Source organism: Salmo trutta, chromosome 9, assembly GCF_901001165.1.
Source record: "Salmo trutta chromosome 9, fSalTru1.1, whole genome shotgun sequence".
NCBI lineage: Eukaryota > Metazoa > Chordata > Actinopteri > Salmoniformes > Salmonidae > Salmo > Salmo trutta.
This window is the reverse complement of record NC_042965.1, coordinates 28042706-28049870: the sequence shown is the minus strand read 5'-3', so window position 1 is coordinate 28049870 and position 7165 is coordinate 28042706. Positions and strand designations below refer to the sequence as shown.

General features: G+C 45.1%; 1 long non-coding RNA gene across 1 annotated transcript; it reads right to left on the bottom strand.

Annotated features, from left to right (window-relative positions):
- Window positions 1-2179: 2179 nt before the first annotated feature.
- LOC115199635 (uncharacterized) lies at window positions 2180-2455 on the bottom strand. The gene is made up of 2 exons (XR_003879397.1): window positions 2417-2455; window positions 2180-2313 (listed from the first exon to the last, which is right to left on the bottom strand). It is a non-coding gene; the product is annotated as an uncharacterized LOC115199635 (long non-coding RNA).
- Window positions 2456-7165: the final 4710 nt, after the last annotated feature.

The following is a 7165-nucleotide window of genomic DNA, read 5'->3' as shown; positions in this document are numbered from 1 at the left end:
CAAACAAACTCTCCATATAACTTCATTATAAGTGCTGCTTTGGGCCCATATTCACTCGAGTGCTGATCTAGGATCAGTTCAGCTTTTTAGATCATAATGAATAACATTATATGGACAAGGGGGACCTGATCCTAGATCAGCACTGATATGCTTTGAATACAGGCCCTGATATACACTTCCCTCCCTTTATACATTTTTTTAAATTATGCTTTGTACAATGAGTACAGGGTCTTTACAATGGACCCATATTTTCAGTTTGTTCCATTGTCTATTTGTCATGCATTAAGGTCACACAACGTTGCAGTCCCTCTAAAGGACAGGATATGCTGCTGGTTTAGAAAAGATGCTGGATGAATGTCATGCAGTGAGTGGCGATCACTAACTTCAGGGTAGAGATCATGTGTTATTTACACATATCATCCAAATAATAAGACTGTAAAACCTTTATGCAATAGCGCTGCAGCATAAGAGTATATCTCAACACAACCATAACAGGATGGATTCATAAGGACTAGGAACAAGAGTCCTGTCTGCTACGCCAGATGGGCACAACCACTTCTGTTGTGAGAACTCCAAGATGGCTTTACAAAGTCAACTCTAGGCAGCAGGCGCAACAGTAATATCCTTCCCCAGGGAAACAAAGGCTATCTCACACTGTTCAGGTAGTGGGAAAAGGCCCAGGCTGAGGGCAGCATCCTGCCACTAAACCTGGAAGAGGAAACTAATCCAGGGTTAAAGAGGGGCGGGGTGATGAGTGAGACTTCACATGGGCCTGGGAGAACACAACACCCCCCTCACTCCCTGGTTCATTAAGACCCTGCACCTGGACCCCAGAGTGGCCCTCTGGATTGGAGTATCAAGGTACTGCTGAGTGTGTGTGTGTGTGTGTGTGTGTGCGTGCGTGCGTGCGTGTGTGCGTGTGTGTGTGTGCCCCATCTCATCCCCAGCCTGTTTAACTCACTTGTTGTTAGGTCCCTCCCTGCCCTCCTCTGTACTGGGTCAATCCCAAAGCCGCAATATTGAACCGGTGCGGACAGGAAAGGGATGAGTTTGGGATTAGAGAGATAAGAGAAGGTTAGGCACACCTACCAAGGTTAGGCACATTGGACGCTGGCCGCCAGGCCCCAGAAAAATGATCATTGTGGTCCCCACTCTCACAATTAATAATGGGCCATACATAATCAAGGGCATTTTTCAGCGCTTCTCCTGGGTTTCAGGAGCTGAGGCTGCCAGTTGTCATCTGGTGTTGAGAGCCTAATGCAGGACCATGACCTGATGAAAAGCTGCTGGGAGGGAGGACACAGCTCACACAGACAGACTCACACAGAGATATCCGGAGCAGCAAACTAACAATGGACAGCAAGCATCCAATTTTAATGAAAACCTTTTAATCCCGCATAAGGACTTATATTACAGAGATCCAGGCCTACCCTATGGTGGCGACACAGCTGCCGACGCAGAGCGTGACTCTGTATCTGCATTGTTGTTACTGGTAGCATTATCATGCTTAAGCACGACAACGTCATTTGAAGCAATAAGCACAAATTAGAGCAATGGCATCTGTGTACAAGGTGCTTACTGCTTACGTCTCCAAAATGAAAAACACACACACACACACACACACACACACACACACACACACACACACACACACACACACACACACACACACACACACACACACACACACACACACACACACACACACACACACACACACACACACACACACACACACACAGCAATAAGCTTCCACCAAAACAGATGTGATTATAACGTCTCTACAGTTGTCTCCCAAACAGAAGAGAGCTCGTGTTTCAGTGCTTGAGGTCTCCTAAATGTATATCAAAATACACATGAGGCTCCATGTCACTACTGTTTACAGGAAAATGATTTATGGTTCTTTATGGAGAAGAAGGAGCGTAAAATAGTTTGGGGTCGAATTAACTTCAGACACTTTTTGGTGACTACAGCTCAGGCTACTGAGACAATATGTTAGTTCATTATAAATCATTAATGAAAGTTATTTGCTTGAGAATACAAAAAAATTACTTATTATAATTACAGTAATTATTTCTGTTTAAAAAGCCATTATAGAAAATGATTAGGCCTACTTTAAAATCGGCAGAGAGCTTTGTTAACAGATTACTTACATGTTGTGTTTTGTTGATCTTGTATCTTTAGTGTAATGCTTTACTGTGCAATGTCCATTGTCTTTCTCCAAGTTATCTTCTATTTCAGTCAAGAACCATTCATCAGAAATACTTCTCAAATTGTATCAATATGTTCAACCATGAAGAAAGTGACATAAGTCTAGAGGAGGAGAATACCAGTCAGTAAATGCGTAGGAGAAAGATAAACATTGTTTACATTCTGTCACAAAGAGAGGCTGTGTTCCAGACTCTCAAGGATATACCTCTGACAGCGTTTTTCCTCTGACAGCGTTTTTCTTCTCAGACCTATGAAGAATATTACAGGCCGTCCAACAGGAATAGGAGAATTTCAGTGTTCTCACTCTGTGTGTGTGTGTGTGTGTGTGTGTGTGTGTGTGTGTGTGTGTGTGTGTGTGTGTGTGTGTGTGTGTGTGTGTGTGTGTGTACAACAGACTGTGTGTGCCCATGTGTATGTACACAATTTGTCTCCTGTCCATATATTCTCAAAACATTGACATCTCCTGCAAAGGCCATTATGGGGGTATGCTGGTGTATTGTTTGAAAAGATGAAGCCTATGACGATGCCTTTCTCAGCCAATGGAAAATCCTTGCAGCTTAGAACTTTTACAAATGCCTCAGTTCAAGACAGTAACAAATGCAGTCCCCAGTGGGGACTCGGATTTGACCAGTAGTGACTTTGTTGTCAGAAAATCTCTCTTTGCATAATTTAACATACTAGCTACAACAGCAAATGTTATAGAGCTGTATTATTTTGATAACCCTTCAATGTACAACATTGTAACAGAATTGAAATAAAAAAAACGGTTGGACCACAGCTTTTAGAGACTCGTGACCAGGGGTGAAAGTAGATGTAATTTCTTAATGGTTGTTTTGGGATTGATATGCATTTTTCGCACCAAAGTACGTTTATCTCTTGGAGACAGAACGCGTCTCCTTCCTGAGTGGTATGACAGCTGCGTGGTCCCATGGTGTTTATACTTGCGTACTATTGTTTGTACAGATGAACGTGTTACATTCAGACATTTGGAAATTGCTCCCAAGGATGAACCAGACTTGTGGAGGTCTACAATTTTTCTGAGGACTTGGCTGATTTCTTTTGATTTTCCCATGATGTTAAGCAAAGACGCACTGAGTTTGAAGGTAGGCCTTGAAATACATTCACAGGTACACCTCCAATTGACTCAAATGATGTCAGTTAGCCTATCAGAAGCTTCTAAAGCATGTTTTCCAAGCTGTTTAAAGGCACAGCCAACTTGGTGTATGTAAACTTCTGACCCACTGGAATTGTGATACAGTGAATTATAAGTGAAATAATCTGTTTGTAAACAATTGTTGGAAAAGTTACTTGTGTCATGCACAAAGTCCTAACCGACTTGCCAAAACTATACTTTGTTAACAAGAAATTTGTGGAGTGGTTGAAAAACGAGTTTTAATGACTCTAACCTAAGTGTATGTAAACTTCCGACTTCAACTGTATGTAAGAATGCTGTTCATTGACTATAGCTCAGCATTCAACACCATAGCACCCTCCAAGCTCATCATTAAACTAGGGGCCCTGGGTCTGAACCCCGCCCTGTGCAACTGGGTCCTGGACTTCCTGACGGGTCGCCCCCAGGTGGTGAAGGTAGGAAACAACACCTCCACTTCACTGATCCATAACACAGGGGCCCCACAAAGGTGCGTGCTCAGCCCCCTCCTGTACTCCCTGTTCACCCATGACTACATGGCCACGCGCGCCTCCAACTCAATCATCAAGTTTGCAGACGACAACAGTAGTAGGCCTGATTACTAACAATGACAAGACCCTGGGAGTGTGGGGCCAAGAAAATAACCTCTCACTCAATGTCGACAAAACAAAGGAGCTGATTATGGACTTCAAGAAGCAGCAGAGGGAGCACACCCCTATCCACATTGATGAGACCGCAGTGGACCAAGTGGAAATCTTTAAGTTCCCCGACGTACACATCACTGACAATCTCAAATGGTCCATCCACACAGACAGTGTGGTGAAGAAGACGCAACATCACCTCTTCAACCTCAGGAGGCTGAATAAATTTGGCTTGGCACCTAAAACCCTCACAAACTTTTACAGATCCACAATTGAGAGCATCCTGTCAGGCTGCACCGCCCGCAACTTCAGTGCTCTCCAGAGAGTGGTGTGGTCTATCCAAAGCATCACCGGGGGCAAACTACTTCCCTCCAGGACACCTACAGCGCCCGATGTCACTGGAAGGCCAAAAAGATAATCAAGGACAACAACCACCCGAGCCACTGCCTGTTCACCCCGCTATCAGGTCAGTACAGGTGCATCAAAGTTGAGACTGAAAAACAGCTTCTATCTCAAGGCCATCAGACTGTTAAATAGCTATCACTAGTTGGTTTCACCCTGTTACGTAACCCTGCACCTTAGAAGCTGCTGCCCTATATACATAGACTTGAAATCACTGGCCACTTTAATAATGGAACGCTAGTCACTTTAATAATGTTTACATATTTTTGCTTTACTCATCTCAAATGTATATACTGTATTCTATTCTACTATATTTTAGTATATGCCACTCTTCATCCTAATATTTATATATTCCTTAATTCCATCATTTTACTTTTAGGTTTGTTTCTATTGTGTGTATTGTAGTGAATTATTAGATATTACTGCATTGTTGGAGCAAGAAACACAAGCATTTCGCTACACCGGCAATAATATCTGCTAAACATGTGTATGTGACCAATAAAATGTGATGATAAGGAAAGAGACATTTGTTACAAAACACCTACGTGTATTGTCATTAGGCCTACACCTGCCTGAATTGACGCATCCACTGTTGTCCAGGCGCGCCTTGGTGTCAGCCATTCATCTCCGCCTTGTCAGCAACCGTCTCGGCCACTTATCTCCATCTTGACAAAATGTGAGTGTTCTCCTCAAAACACAACACAATTTGGAGCGTATGCCACCCGGTTTACAGTCAATTCGCACATTTTTCCTGCGGCTGACATGCAGTAATGGCATGTTGTATTAATTGTGATAGGCTCACATTTTACCGGTATGGCATACCCCCACTATTTATTTTGTCGGGATGCCGTACCGGACCGTTCTGCCTTACTTTAACCCCTGCCTTACTTTAACCCCTGCTCGTGACTTGAGCATAAAGGAATCTGACTTGGACTCAAACACAAGGGACTTGGGACTTGACTCGGACTCAAGGTTTACCTCTCATAAAAAAAGATCAGCAAACCCAGTAGGTATCTTGTTCATAAATGAGGACGGTGTTGCTCCAACCATCTGTAGGACAATACAAACCACATGAGCCCCGCTGCAACTACAAACCACATGAAACAGAAGAAGGGGGGCGACCAATTCAATCCAGATATGGCAGAGAGATTCAAACATTTGGAAACAGGGCAGCTAGCCGGACCACTCCAACAGTACCTTGTGGTCTCCCTCCCAAGAACAGAAGATTAATGGAGTCCCGGGGTCCACTACATCATGGATAACAGATTCAGATACAGTGAATAACTCAAGTAACAGTAAATAACTCAATCATCCTCTCCCAGGAGTGTCAGAGCCCAGGTCAGCTTATAATTGGCTGTATTTGTTAGGTTGCACGCTGCATATCGGCAGGTATTTAAGGAATTTAGATAAAGAATAAAAAAGGGGGCAAACGTTGTTGGAAGAGGAGAAGGCGGAAGAAAGAGCCAATTCCCTATTGGTCAACAGTAATGCCTCGTGCCTTTTGGCACGGCAAGAATGGTTCCTTAACGGAGGGGGAAGTGTAGTGTTTATTGGTTTCTGCTAGTCCAGTCACAGACAGCAAACACAAGCAGACTGAAACCTGATCAACTGGCATTCTGCCTGGAACAGGCCTGGCCAGCGGGGGGCAGGCGGAGGGGAGTGGAGCAAGGCAGCACAGCCTGGGGAAAACAGAGATAAACACAGAACACAGAACCCAGGTCTCCAAAAATCACAAGATGAGTGGGCCAGATAAAAGACAAAAAAGAAAGAAAGAGAGAAGAAAAAAAACACGCAAAAACAAAACACACAAATGCCTGAGCATGCTTTGTGGAATGAGAGAGAGATGAATGAGAGAATAAACGCAGCCTGGAATAAAGCAGGATGATCAGAGATTACTTTCAAGTGTCTCACGGTTGTAGTTTCCAATTGAAGTTCACCAATGCTGTCCTTTTATCCCCTCCTCCCTGTTCTATCAGGAAAATCCCACTGTGGCCAATCCCTCCGTTTTAACTTGATATGCTTGTGAACAAGCCACATTGCTCCAGTGCTGGTCCTCTAATGAACATAGGGCTCACAGACGGAGCAGGAGCTGTCCATGCCTCGGCCCCGCTATGCTAGCTCCCCAATCAGACTGGAAAACAGGATCCAGCTTCCCACCACACTGTCATTAGAGCAGGCCTCCCTCCATCCCTGCCCCCCCTAGCCACCAGGCCTTTCCACCAGACCCATCTCTAACTCCAGCGCAATTTATCCCCATCCATAAAACCCCATATCCAGCTGTAACCCCAGACTCATCTCTTTGCTTATTTCCAGTCCCATATCTAGCCTCATTCATAGACCCATCCCGAGCCCCAGTCCTATAGCCTCAGTCCCATAGGCCTCAGTCCCATAGCCTCAATCGCATAGCCTCAGTCCCATAGCGCCAGTCCCATAGCCTCAGTCCCATAGCGCCAGTCCCATAGCCTCAGTCCCATAGCCTCAGTCACATAGCCCAAGTCCCATAGCCTCAGACCATAGCCTCAGTCCCATAGCCCCAGTCCCATAGCCCCAGTCCCATAGCCCCAGTCCCATAGCCCCATTCCCATAGCCTCAGTACCATAGCCCCAGTCCCATAGCCCAAGTCCCATAGCCCAAGTCCCATAGCCTCAGTCCCATAGCCTCAGTCCCATAGCCCCAGTCCCATAGCCCCAGTCCCATAGCCTCAGTACCATAGCCCCAGTCCCATAGCCCCAGTCCCATAGCCCCAGTACCATAGCCTCAG